Genomic DNA, 15,137 nt, shown 5'->3' with positions numbered 1-15,137 from the left:
CACCCTGATACCAAAACCAGGCAAAGATAGAACAAAAAAAGAAAATTACAGACCAATCTCCCTCATGAACATAGATGCAAAAATTCTCAACAAAATATTGGCAAACAGAATACAAGAGTATATCAAAAAGATCATTCACCCTGACCAAGTAGGCTTTATCCCAGAGATGCAGGGATGGTTCAACATACGCAAATCTATAAATGTAATACATTACATAAATGGGTTGAAGGACAAAAACCACATGATCATCTCATTAGATGCAGAGAAAGCATTTGACAAAATCCAACATCCCTTCATGATAAAAGTCCTACAGAGACTGGGAATAGAAGGAACATATCTCAATATAATAAAGGCTATTTATGACAAGCCTACAGCCAACATATTACTAAATGGGGAAAAACTGGAAGCTTTTCCACTAAAATCAGGAACAAGACAAGGGTGTCCACTGTCTCCACTTCTATTTAATATAGTTTTGGAAGTCTTAGCCATAGCAATAAGGCAAGAGACACACATAAAAGGGATACAAATTGGAAAGGAAGAAATCAAGTTATCACTATTTGCAGATGACATGATTCTATACATAAAGGACCCTAAAGACTCTACTAGCAAGCTGTTAGAGCTAATCAAAACCTACAGCAATGTAGCAGGATACAAAATAAATACACAGAAATCAGTAGCCTTCATATATGCTAACAACAAACACACAGAGGATGAAATCAGAGAATCACTCCCATTCACAATTGCATCAAAAAAAATAAAATACCTTGGAATAAACCTAACTAAGGAAGTAAAGAATCTATACAATGAGAACTTTAAGACACTCAAGCGAGAAATTGCAGAAGACACTAGAAAGTGGAGAAACATCCCTTGTTCCTGGCTTGGAAGAATCAATATCATGAAAATGGCAATCTTACCTAAAGCAATCTACACATTTAATGCAATCCCTATCAAAATTCCAAAGGCTTTCTTCATGGAAATAGAAAAAACAATCCAAAAATTCATTTGGAATCATAAAAAACCTCGAATATCTAAAATAATACTGAGCAACAAAAAAGAGGCTGGTGGTATCACCATACCTGATTTTAACCTATACTACAGAGCCATAGTAACAAAAACAGCATGGTACTGGCACAAAAACAGACATGTAGATCAGTGGAACAGAATAGAGGACCCAGATGTAAGCCCAAGTAGCTATAGCCACCTGATATTCGATAAAAATGCCAAAAATACTCATTGGAGAAAAGACAGCCTCTTCAGCAAATGGTGTTTTGAAAACTGGATAAATATCTGCAGAAGGATGAAAATAGATTCTTCTCTCTCGCCATGCACAAGAATTAAGTCCAAATGGATTAAAGACCTTAACATCAGACCGGAAACTTTGAAACTGCTAGAGGAAAAAGTAGGGGAAACCCTCCAACATATTGGTCTTGGCAAAGACTTTCTAAATACAACCCCAATTGCTCAGGCAATAAAACCACAGATTAACCACTGGGACCTAATGAAATTACAAAGATTTTGCACCGCAAAGGTCACAGTGAAAAAAGCAAAGAGGCAACCTACAGAATGGGAAAAAATCTTCGCCAGCTATATATCTGATAAAGGATTAATATCTAGGATATACAAAGAACTCAAAAAGTTAACTAATAAGGAATCAAACAGGCCAATCAAAAAATGGGCTAAGGAGCTAAATAGAGAGTTCTCAAAGGAAGAAATACGAATGGCATATAAGCACCTAAAAAAATGTTCTACGTCACTAGTCATCAGGGAAATGCAGATTAAAACTACATTGAGATTCCATCTCACTCCTGTCAGATTGGCCACCATCATGAAAACAAATGATCATAAATGTTGGCGGGGATGTGGAAAAAAAGGAACCCTTCTGCACTGCTGGTGGGAATGCAATCTGGTCCAGCCATTGTGGAAAACAGTGTGGAGGTTCCTAAAGCAGCTAGAGATTGATCTACCATATGACCCAGCTATAGCACTCCTAGGCATATATCCAAAGGATTCATCTCATTTCCTTAGAAGTACATGCTCAACCATGTTTATTGCTGCTCAATTTATAATAGCTGGGAAATGGAACCAGCCTAGATGTCCCTCAACAGATGAGTGGATAATGAAGATGTGGTACATTTATACAATGGAGTTCTACTCAGCGGTAAAGAAAAATGAAGTTATGAAATTTGCAGAAAAATGGATGGACCTGGAAAGTATTATACTAAGTCAGGTAACCCAGGCCCAGAAAGCCAAGCGCCACATGTTCTCCCTCATATGGGGATCCTAGCTACAGATGACTGGGCTTCTGTGTGAGAATGAAAATACTTAGTAGCAGAGGCCAGTAAGTTGAAAAGGAGACATAAAGGGTGGAGAAAGGAAGGGAGGAGGATACTTAATAGGTTGATATTGTATATATGTAATTACAATGATTGTAATGGGGAGGTAATATGATTGAGAATGGAATTTCAAACGGGAAAGTGTGGGGGTGGGGAGGGAGGGAATTACCATGGGATATATTTTATAATCATGGAAAATGTTAATAAAAATTAAAAAAAACAAAACAAAAAAAAATTATTTAAAATATTGATCCTCAGGTGGAGGTGACCACTAGGATGACATAAAACTCACTAAAGTGCTGAGAAGTGACAGTGGAGTATTCAGCACTAAGTAAGACATCTGTACCCCACTTTCCAAGGTCCATTGTGGAAGAAGTGGCAGAAAGAATGAAAGAGCCAAAAGAAGGGGAGGAGTGCTTACAATACTATCATCCATACATAGAATAACATAGATAGTCACAAATTCACAGTGGCTGACACTACTTACTCAAGATCTGGAAGAAAGATTAACTAGAAAGAAGAGATTTAGTGGAGGGGGGATTTGGGACTAGAAAAGGTAGGTTTCACAGGTTCACTGGATCATCCTCATGAGTAAACATTCCAAGCCTGGTTCACTGGATTATGCTCATGAATAAACATTCCAAGCCTGGCTCACTGGATCACCCTCATGAGTAAACATTCCAAGCCTGGCTCACTGGATCATCCTCATGAATAGACATTCCAAGCCTGGCTCACTGGATCACTCCCAGGACTCACATAAGCCAGATGCACAAGGTGACACATGTGTCTGGACTTCATTTGCAGTGGCTAGAGGCACTGGTTCAACCATTCTCTCTCTTTCTCTATCTGCCTCTCTCTCAAAAAAATAAATAAATAGAAGACTGATGGATACCGAGAGCCAGGGTGAGGTGGGCATTCAGAAGGAGATAGGAAGAGAAGGCTTCCTATCCACCTGTGGTGAACCACTTATGGAACCCCAAGGAAAGCACTCCCTAAGAGGGTCCTGACCATCAATGCTTATCACTATGGAGATATCGGGATGTGAGAAAACCTATAGGCAATGCAACTCGATAGGAGATCAGGAGAGGAGATGTGGAGAAAGGGAAGAGGGGAAAAGGTCACAGGTGGTCTGAAAACAGAAGGGAGACTATGGGCAGGGAAGGACATGGAAGAGTGGCCGAGAAAAAAACAAAAACAGCTGAAAATATTCCATCATAATACTTAATTCTTTGTGTGTTAAAATAAAATTTAACAAGAAGGGCCGAGGACATGGCTCAGTGGTAAGTGCTTGCCAAATATAAGCAAGGCCCTGAGTTCAATCCCCAGAAGCAGAAATTAAAAACAAAAGGACAGATCAGCAAGTTTAAAGGTCCAGGAGCAGGAGGCTGCCCTGGAGCTATCTTCTGTAAGATCCAGGGGAAAGTACCTGTGGCATGGGAGAGTGTGGCTGATCTGGAGTGAGGGTGGAGACAGAGTATGGAAGGTGAGGATGGAGGATGTTATAAGCATTTACCTTTACTCTGGGTACAGAGGGCATGATGGAAGTGGCCTGAAGGTCCGTGAGGCTGTGGTGGTGGGCGGCAGGTATCTGGTTTTGCTCCGTGTCCTCGGGCTCTGATATGGACTTGATAATTAAACATCTGCTCTTTTGTACAGAGACCTCTGGGGCAGCTGCACAGCCATTCATCCAAGTGTGAACTCAGTGTCCTGCCCGTCAGGCAGTGGGCCTCTAAGTGATGCTGACAGGGCAGACTGTGGCTCTGTGCTCGCTTTCTGGGTTGTGTGGCCTGCTGTGGGCTCACTGTATGTATTTACACACAGAACTGCGGGCATGTTAGCTAAAAGTCAATTCTATTTTGGTAGAGACCAGCATATGGCAGGCAGCAGGGACTATGGCCCGGAGCTGGCTCCTTGAAGCCAAGCTCCAGCGGCTCAGCTGCAAAGGGTGGACCCGCGCCTGTCCATCGGGAAGTCTCGGGTCAAGCACACGGTGGTAAAGCGCTTCTCCCACTGCAGCTCACAGTTGTCCGCGACACACTCCGGGTGCACCAGTGTCCCAGCTGCCAGGAGGCGCCCGGGGACCTCTGCTGCAGGGCGCGACATTGTGTGCCTCAGCGCGCTTTGGCACGTGTGCTTAGGCAGAAGGCGGCGGACAAGCATCAGTGGTCTGGAAACAGTCTGAGAGCGCGTTGGACCCTCTCTGGGGATGCAGCCCCTGCCTCAATCCCAGAACGTGTCCAGAGGCCTTCTGTGATGCCTGGCGAAGAGCTCAGGCCTTCAGCACTTTTCCCAGGACAGAGAAAAACGCATCTGTGGATACAGCTTTCAAGAGCATGGTGTTTTCCGACGGGAGCTGGGGAGACACAAACTCCCTGGCTAAACAGAGCAGCAAAATATCATGGTGAGCTTAGTTTTGCAGATGCCCCTGAAGGCTGACCTCCTGTTTCCTTGCCTCATCGGCCGCGCTTCCTTGTGAAGCTAGAACACACACCTTCATATTGGAGCCCATGACCCCCGCACCCCCGTAAGGCTGTACAAATTCCAGCCCTAAGCCCCACACAGGCGAATCGGGTGTCCACCTGACAGTGAAAGGTCCCAAGATATAAACAGTAGGGTAAGGGGCAGTGGGCCACAAGTGACTTAAAATGGGGGTGGGGAAGAAGCATTTCCATAATTCACAGCTCCCAGGCAAGGGGGTTTCCTATGGGTCCAGAGAACACAGAACGGCAGCAGATGGTCCACTCTGCCCCTCATTCTCTCCAAGGAGTCTGACGGTTCTGTGAGACTCTCACTGAGCAGGAGCGGGCCACTCTCTCTGCCCAGAAACATGATATGTATTTGGAGTTCTGAATGTTTGTTGGGTACTTTGCTCCTTGCTGTGACCAGATTCCTGACAAGAAGCAGTTCAAGTGAGGGGTGGTTTTATTTCGGCTCACAGTTCCGGGGGGCACAGTCCATCAAGGTGGGAAAGCTGGCTGATCACATTGCATTCACACTCAGCAACAGAGGGGACCAACAAGAAGTGGAGCCAGGCTATATAGCCTCAAGGCCTAGGCAGTGTAGCCCAGTTCCTCCAGCAAGGCTCCACCTCTTACAGATGGCATAACCTTCCCAAACAGCGCGGCCATCTAGGAGCCAAGTGTGCAAACACCTGCGCTTATGGGGGACAGTTCACATTCAAGCCACAACAGCATTCAATAAAGAGGATGTGGCAAATACACTGTGAGCTGTGGGAGAGAAGACAGGACGTGTGTGATGCTACGTCCTTTCTTACCTCTGGGGTCTCACACCCTCCCCATCCCTGAACATCCATCCCCTCTGGGAACACTGTGGCTGCCATGTTGGAAGGACACTGGAGCCTCTACTGAGATGCTTCCATGTGGCTGAGACCACAGGCTGAAGCTCTGTTGAAGGGCAGAGACTATACTCCGCTGCATCCTGATGGGCCTTTTCTGATATGCTGAGCCTCAGACCCCAACTCAGCTGCACCCAAATTGCCATGTCGTGTCACACACTAAATGGTGTTCCTGAAAGCAACTGTGTTCAGTCAAAACTCATGGCCTAGCAAAGAAAGTAGACCCACACACAACATCTCTGAGGTATGGATGTATGATGCCCAGCTAGTTAATGTAAGAAATGAGGTTAGATGAGATCCAGATTTATGGCCAGCCCAGTGCCAGTACCCAACCCACACAGCTTCAGGACACTTTTTGAAAACCACAAGGGCTTTATTGACCTCCTGTTGTTAGGTTGAACCTGCCTCAGGTGCCTGGCTGTCCCCTCCACACTCAGGACCCAGATTAGATGACCCATCACTATGTGACTGACCAAATAGCAAGCTGTGGGGGAAATGGAGTTGGAGTTTGTACCCCAGCCTCTTGGGTATGACATGTGCACTCCTACCTGTGGCTGCATAACCACGTGACCACATTGCCTCATGGTTTCATGTCACTCCACTCCTCACCTGCTACCTTCCCTTCCATGGGAAGGGTCCCCTGACCCAGGCAGAAGAATGACAGTGTAACTCACAGTAGCTCAGTCCCAAGCCACCTCAGAGGATGTGTGAACCATGGACGAGCTGAGGCAGAGGATGCATGAGGCACCACAGACCCAAGGTAGAGGATGTGTGAACCACAGCAGATCTGCGGTAGAAGATGTATGAACCACGACAGATTCATGGGGTTTCTGCAAGGCCAGACCCCACCTTATTCTCCTGGCTTTAGCTGTTTTCAACTATGGTCAGACAAATTATAACAAGCCCAAATTCAATCTTTCCAGAATTTGATGGAATATTTTAAAGGGACTATGGTGTTGAGAGAGAGAGACACAGAGACAGAGATAAAGGGAAAAAAAGACTATTTGCTATATTCAGTCCTCAGTTCCTAAGGAATTCATCCATATCTCAATATACAAGAGCCCTGCTCATCTCAAACTGCCCCTTCAGGCTTCTCCCATATGTCCTTAAGTATGCTGTGCCTTGCAAGTCAATCACAGACACAGATGGTTGTGAGTTTAGTGTCCACTTCCTCTGCAGAGTATAAAGACCACAGGGCAGGAACTGCCTGATTCTCCTTTGCACACTCAGACCTTGCACTCACTATCTACTCAAAAAACAATGTTGTGTAAGCATTCATGTGCCACCAATCATTCCTGAATCTTCCGAAGCCATCAGGGCAGCAAGGAGAGGCCCTAAGTGTGCACCCAGCAATCACTCTACAGTGAACATTTGCTGATGGGATGAGGATCTCAAAATGCAAGACCCAAGTAATTTTCGCTCTCGCCTAATGGCCACGTCAATGATTTGTGTCAGTCCCCATCTCTTCTAGTCTGGAAATAATAGTCATCAGCTTGTGTAATCAAAATTCTCCCCACAAATTTAACGACTTGGGGTACTGGGTGTTTTTGGAATAACACCTGCAAAACAATCATTAGAACCTGATTAATTTTGTCTGAATCACAGAAAAAATTGAAATACATCTTCTAAAAAGCTTCAGGGTGTTTAGGGTGACTAATTTTCTGAATAGTTTAGGCAGGGACTGTATTGCTAAGTAGGGAGCAGAACAAATGTGAGGAGAGATTTCCACGTATGTACGTGTCTGTGCATGTGTGTGCAAGTGAGCAGGTATACCTTAAAATGTGCAAGCATAGGTTTGGGTGTGCATGCATGCGTGAGCACATGGGTGAGAATGTGGAAGTGTGCCTTGAAATGTGCACGCATGACTGTGTGTAGTGTGTACGCAGTTCTGGGCGAGTACATGTGTTATATTTCATGTAGGTGACTAGACTGGTATGGAGACACTCAGCACCTTGTGGTAATTTTCGTAAGATCAAGCAGACAATTACAGTGCGATCCCTTGAAATCATTAGGACAGATGTCAAAGTGAAGACTGGTTTATTGTGATCCATCTAGCACCCTGAGAAAGATTCTTCAAAGTAGGGATCAGAGGCATAAAGAAACCCCGTGTATGAAGAAAATAGTCTCAGAACTCTCTGTCAGTGAGGTGCAGACCACCATGGGGTGAGCAGGAGCATGGGCAAGGCATAGTCCATCTATCAAGCCCCTTTTGCTCCTGCGAGCCCCTCAGTATGGTTGGATCTTCCCAGGTGGTGCTCCCAAGCATGACTCATGAGTACTCTTCTTGGCGATTCTGCAGTGACATGATCAGACAGGGAGGGACATTCCAGAACACACAGCCTGCTGGGGCGAGACACGTGGCCACAAGGAATCCTGCAAGACAAAGATGACACAGTTCAAACTTGTTTAAGACAATGTTTCCCAAATCCTTTGGGTCATAATGACCTCTTTCTACTCTCTCAACTGAAAAAGCACTTTCAGTGTAAAGCAGTCCTCTTGCTGTGGTCAGAAACTGACATCTGTGTTTGGGAGCCATGTCATAGGTGGGTATGCCAAGCTCCCATCTCCTTATGTGGCTCTACAGTCACCATTGGAGGGACCCATGCAGTGCTCCTCTGTGACTGAGCTGCAGGGAGGGTGGAGTGAAAACAGGGCCCAGAGGAGCCCCACCCCCAGTCTCCTTCCAAAGTCATGCCAAAGGAAAGAGCTCTCTATGGGCTGGAAAGTGAGTCCCTTCCAGTCCTGTTCCAAAGTCATGCACTAAAGGAATGGATTCTCTATAGGCAGAAAGAGACCCCGCTCCCCACCCACCCACACACCAGAACCGCACAGGCCCCTTGAACTTGCATTTCCAGCCTCTAGAACTGTACAGCACTGACTTCTGTTGCTGAAGCCCCTAGGCTATAAAATGTTGCGAGGCATTGACTGATGCAGGAGGCTCCTGTGGGACTCCAGGGTTGTATAAACCACACTGGTTCGTTATTTAAGGTGGTATGTTCAATGCGTACTTTCTGATTTGAATCTGAAATATTCCCCCAAAGGCTCCTGGTTTGCAGTCTTGGTTCCTGGTTAGTGCTGCTATTATGGGGTTTTGGAAACCTCAGGAGGTGGCGCCTTGCTGGCAGAAGGAGGGCCCTAGAGGCGGAGTTTGAAAGCAAGAGCCCTGCTTTGCTCCTGGCCTGCTCTCTGCTTCCTGGCCTGCTATGATGCGAATGAACAGCCTCCTCTACACACTCCCAGTACCACGAGCTAAGCCGCTTCTGATGCCTTCCACCAAGATGGGGGAAGCCTTCTGAAACCATAAGCCAAAATAAATCCTTCCTCCTTCAAGTTCTTTCTGCCAGGTGTGTGGGGACAAAAGTGACCAATTGTTGTAGTTATCTTCGTGTTGCGAGGACAAACATCTGATGGGAGGATAGGTTTATTGTTTTTTTTGGGGGGGGGGTTGGTCTTATAATCTCGAGGAGAAGCTCCATGATGGTAGGGAAAAGCATGGCACCAGCAAAGGCTGGGCATCACCTTTGCCACAGCTGGTGACACACCTCCTGCCACAAACTACCATCAGCTGGGGACATCTCACTAGCTGCTCACAAAAGTTCTGCGGGTTTATTTGACTAGGCACTTTGTTTCAATAAGTAGCGCGCGCACACACACACACACACACACACACACACACACAGAAAACCAGGGCAAGGTCACTGCTAGTGATGAACTACAAAACTTTAGGCAAGCCAATGAAACACTCCTTCAGTTTTCTGTCAGGAAATGGGGTGATGCTGGGTCCATGAGGAAAACAGAGAACAATGCCAGGTCCACAGTAAACCTCACCAAATGTCATCACTGTTGTAAGTACACATGGCCTCCCTGAAAACACATGTGACTGCTATATGCATGTCCAGATACATTCATCCATACATGCTCATCCATGTTAGACTTCTTTTTTTTAAGTTGCAAGCACAGAGAGATAGAGAGAATGGGCATGCCAGGGGGGTCCAGGCACAGCAACTGAATTCCAGATGGATGGACCACTGTGCATCTGGCTTTACATGGGCACTGGGAAATCGAACCTAGGTCGTTGGCGTCCCTCCAGCCCAATGCTAGACTCTGCGCTGCTATGACAAAATACATGACAGAAAAACTTGAAAGGAGGCGAGGTTTGTTTGGCCCACAGTTCAGAAGCTTCAGTCCATCATGGCGCCAGTGATTCTGTCATGGCACTGGGAGCTGTTGGAGAGGAAGCTGTTCCCTTGATGCTGGACAGGAAAACAGAGAGTGAAGAAGGGACAAAAGACCAGGTGTAGCTTTCAAAGGCCTGCATCCAGGAACCTACTTCCTCCACACACAGGGCCCGCCTCGTAAGGTGTTGAGGACCTTCAAGACAGCACCACCACCTGGGGATCAAGTGTATCACACAGGGGCCTGTGGGGACACTTCACACTCAAACTATGAAAAAAGTATAGAGACAGGCTGGTGCATTCATGTCCCCACCATGATGACTGATGGCCCCACTGGGGATCCTCAGTGGAACGGAAACAGGGGAGAGGGGACATAGGAGTATAACTGGATGCGATATGACCAGTTTGTAATATGTTTATACATTAAAGGTTCCAAATTTAAAAAAATCTTTCAAAAAATAGGAGACCAAAAGAATAAGCAACCAACCAAAAATTAAAAAGATACATTGGAATTTTTTTTAAGTCATATACAGTTTGCCTTCTTTCCCTTTTTCCTCCCTCACTCTCTCCTGTGCCTTTCTTGAGGTCTGCCTTTGCCACTATAATTACACCAAATTGGGAGAAGAGACCAGAATCTATCATTTAGCACCAGCGTTCCCCAAGGATGTCACAATATGTCAGGACATCCTTCATCAACATAGCTAATGGGGAGGCACCATCACCAGGGCCAATTGGCATCTGAACTTGGCTTCTTCTCCTGCCCCAAGGAACCTGGGCCGCTGCGGGTCAGAAGGGAATGCACTGGTGCCTGTCCGGGGCTGTGGAGCGACACACACATTCATCTTAATTAAGCTAAATTCAGTTTCAATCAGAACACCACTTCTTTATCCATTCCAAACAATTTAGAAATGAGGCGTATTTGTAAAATCACCAAATGTAGTCTGCGCTGAGGAGATGGCAGTGCAAAGCACAATTAATAAAAGTTGGTGGGAGCCCAGGAAACTTGCCACCAATGGTAATGTCCAGCCACAGGAGAGTGGTGTCACGGGCCAATTTGCTGGAGGACATCTGCACACTCAACTTGAACCAAAAGTATGATGCCCAGCCCTGAACTTAGAGCCCAGGGTACAATGCTCTTGTCAGTGGTTTTCTGCAGCGGGGGCTCTTATGCCAGAGCTTTGCTCCTCTGTGGACGGAGTTGATATTCCAGTGAGGGTGGGCAAGTAAGCCCTCACCTTGGCAGTGCCCTCCTCCACCCCACCGCCATGTGCTGCGGCGCTGCCCTCTGTCTAGGTCCTGGCAGAGGCCGATACCAGCTTCTTTCACAAGGTGCTTACAGAGCAGCTGGCGAGAGGGCAGCAAGCGCAGGCAGTGAAGCCTATGTGAGTGAACCTGAAGGGATGGGCACACCTTGCTCTAAAAGTAGATTTACTCTTGGCCAGCCTGCTTGGGCAGGGCAGCTTTTGTGATGAAGGTGGGTCAGCATTCATGCATCTTGAAAGATGAGCACGGGGCTAGCTCTTGTCCTTTCCCGCACAGGGCAGTCTCTGCACTGGCTGAAACACATCACCAACCCGCTCCTCAGAGCAGCTCCATGCCACACAGATCCTGCCCAGCCAACAGTCCTCAGGAATGCTTACTGGAGAGTTCTCCAGGCACAGGGTGGGCTCTGCATACTCAGTTGGTGGGAGTCCCAGAGCAGGCATACCTGGCAAGGCAGTCCTTAAGGGAGGGATCTTGGGACGGCCTCAGGGTCACTGTGCAGAGAAGGAAAGAAAGAGCCGATCTTCAAAGACCACATGCTAAATGAATTGGATGATGCAGCATCCTTGTGGGGACTAACGATATGGAGTGCTTGTGTAGCCAATGGCGTCTGGACAAGATGCCTCTCTTATGCTACCAGGTGATACCCCGAGCTGAGGCTCCTGAAGCCAAGAGTTATTATCTTCCATGTTCTACTCATCAGCCACCCAAACACAGCATAGCTAGGAGAGTCAAGTCAGTGGCCTCCGTGACACTGCAGTGCACTTGTCAGCCAGGCCTGTGGTCAGGCCAAGGCCGGGCCGGAGCAGGGGAATCAAGGCCGAGCTCATGCATGTGCATCTGGCGTCCCCGAGGAGTCGCCTGCCACATGGGTCGCACACTCACCACATGAGACCCTCCACACAGCACCTGGGTGTCATCAAGACATGGTGGTTGGTTGGACAGGATGCAAATAAAGATAGAGAAAGAAGGAGAGAGGGAAGAAAGGGCTGGGAGGAGAGAGGTTGGCAGAGGAAGAGACTGCGGCTGTGTTTTCAGTGTCCTCCCTGAATCCCCAGCACAGCAGTGGCAAGAGGCAGGACCAGTAAGAGGAGGCCAGGCCACACGGGTTTCACCTTCGAGCACGGCTGTTGTGCTCTGCACTGGAGAGGGTTTCTGGTTTTAGGGTGAGCCTGGGTCCCTCCGCATCCTCCCTGTCGTGCGTGTGCCCCCTTCCCTACCTTCTTCCACAGGATGGCACTGTGGGAAGACCCTCACCAGGTGCCCACTTTCGATTCCCAACCTTCAGCTATGAAAATGGACTATCTCTTCTCTTTGGAAGTTACTCAGCAACAAGCATTCTACCAGAGCTGCATATAATAGATACCTGATTCCAAGAAGGATGCCTGCTGTTAGAAGTGAGGTCTATCCTATTGCTCTGAGCTGGTTACTCATGACGCAAGGGGTGCAGATCCCAACAGGTGCGAATCACCAGGATCCGTCTTCCTGGCTGCTCGCCCCTGAGGAAGGGGATCCAGGTTAGCCAGTAGATACTCCCCAGGGCCTCCTTTCTGAGGCATGAGAAGTGGCCTGAGCCTGGGAGGAAATCAGAAGCGAGTGCCACAGGATTTACCCCACCCTTCTCAGCTCGGCAGCTATCTCTGCTTTTTTTTTTTTTTTTTTTTTTTTTTTTTTTTGTCCCTTCTGTAGTTTTGACCTGGATCTCTGAGATTCTTCCTGGAGTCAGCAGAAAGTGCAGCTGTTATCCTGATAATCTGAATCAGCTACTCCAGGAAATAAAATAAGGTTAGCAGCATGCCCACTCACAGTGCCAGCTGCGGCATGCACCCTATCCACATGCACACACGTGTGCGTGAGCACACACGCACACACACACACAGAAAGACTGTGCCTATGGGAACCTTGATGGGATCAAATCCAAACCAATGCCTGACCTGACAGACAGCAGACTGTCAGTAAGAGAACATGAAAGTGAAGACTAGTCTGGGGCAGAGGGAGACATAGTTTTAAAAGAAGAAAAAAATAATGCCAGGAGTTAGTCAAGCATGGCAGATGCCTCCACAGCCAGTGAAGAGCTGCTCACCCCTTGCAGGACTGGGGACCTGGAGCTAACAGGGGCAGCACACTGGGCACAGAGAACACCAAAGGGTAGAAAGTTCCAGGCCACAGCATGGACTCTACCCCTGGGGTGGTGAGGAAGGTCCTGCTCCAGGGACACCTGACACGGGGCAGGTTAGCCTGGAGCTACCCACAGGCAGTTGGCAGCCAGCCTCTGCTCCGGACCCTGTGCCAGCATGCTTAGTTTGCAAATATCCAGGTGCTGAGACCTGGGCTCCATGCAAATGAGAAGCAGGTGGGTGAGCGTCAGCAAGGTGCTGCCCTGCCCTGAAACGGGCAGCCTGCGGGGGTTGCCCAACTAGAAAGCCCCATTTGCTTCTGTGGGCTCTGCTCCCCGCTCTCAGGCCATGTGTTGACGAAGGCTGGACCCATTTGGAAGAGCCGCTTTCTGGCTCAGAAAATGGCCTGTGAAAGTGCAGATGGGGCCACAGGCCTCGCTGCCTCCATCCCATGCAGAGTTACTGACCAGCACGTTGGTGCATGGGTGAACTGGACTTTGCAGGAGGAATCCAGGGAAGATGTGACCCTTTCTTTCCTCAGTGCAGGATAGCTAGCTGCAGCACGGAGATATTGGGGTGTGGCCACTCTAAGCCACCCTCAAACTAAACCTGCTCTTGTGTTCCCTAGGACCATGTGTGGAAAAAGGACGTACTTGACCAGAGGTCAGCAGAGAGTCAGCAACCCCCTGCTCCAGAGTGAAATGGGAGTTTCTTAAGTGGCTAAAACAGGTGAAATGGCTGCATTTTCTCCCTCCCACAACATGATCATGTGGACAGGCACACAAGGAACCCCCTGAGGACTGAGATTTTCTGAGTCTCATCATTAGTGGGGATCATTCTTAAATTTTATCTTTAACTTAGTTATTTCATGCTCATCATAGACTTCTTAAGCACTTCTTGGAGATGAAATTTGTTGCAGAATGGAGTTTCATGCTTCATTATTTCATGGTGATTGTGACTTTTTAAATATTTATTTATTTATTTATTTGAGAGTAACAGACAGAGAGAGAGAGAAAGAGGCAGAGAGAGAGAGACAGAGAGAGAGAATGGGCGTGCCAGGGCCTCCAGCCACTGCAAACGAACTCCCGATGCCTGCGCCCCCTTATGCATCTGGCTTACTTGGGTCCTGGGAAATGAAGACTTGAACCAGGGTCCTTAGGCTTCATAGGCAAGCGCTTAACTGCTAAGCCATCTCTCCAGCCTGATTGTGACTTTTAGGCGATCTTATTCACTGTTTTCCTTTTAAGTGGGGGCACTGATGGCGGGGGCTGGGAGAGAATATTGGGAAAATGTGGTTTGTTTCTCTTATGAGCAGATCCAGAGTGAAGGTTCCTGGCCATGTAGTTATCCTGCATCTGTAACAAGAGCATTGTCAGACAAAGGCAGAAATTAAAAATTCAGAATACACTTCACATAATTAGTGCTTTAAACTTGTGTTATTTAAGCACCATGTTAAAGACTGATTTGCCGCACTGTGACTCCCACCGTCAATCTATACACTGAAGCACTCTGATCTTGCTCTGCAATGCGAATCACTAAGGCTGATGAATAATTTTGAATAATGCCGCTGCTTTCACCACTGAGTGGAAAATGAAGATTGTGGCACAGCTCCATTTAGAAATGATGGCTCGCGAGACTGAGCAGCTGCCGAGCCTCCTGCGACTGAGCTCCCAAAGCGGAGACAAAACTGGGTCTCCACCACCCAACAGGTTGACTGTTCGTGCTGAAGTGCTCCCTGTAGCTCATGCTCTCAGCAGGTGGGGTGTATAAGCTAAGATGTCCCCCATATGATCAACCACTCAGCAGGCCAGGGTTTTCGTGCAAAAATGTTCCCTATAAGAAATTATTTTCTTCTAGTTGTCAGCAATGACCAGGTCCTTGGTCACTGACAGGA

Source organism: Jaculus jaculus, chromosome 8 (genome assembly GCF_020740685.1).
Source record: "Jaculus jaculus isolate mJacJac1 chromosome 8, mJacJac1.mat.Y.cur, whole genome shotgun sequence".
Taxonomy (NCBI): Eukaryota; Metazoa; Chordata; class Mammalia; order Rodentia; family Dipodidae; genus Jaculus; species Jaculus jaculus.
Note: the sequence above shows the minus strand (reverse complement) of the source record.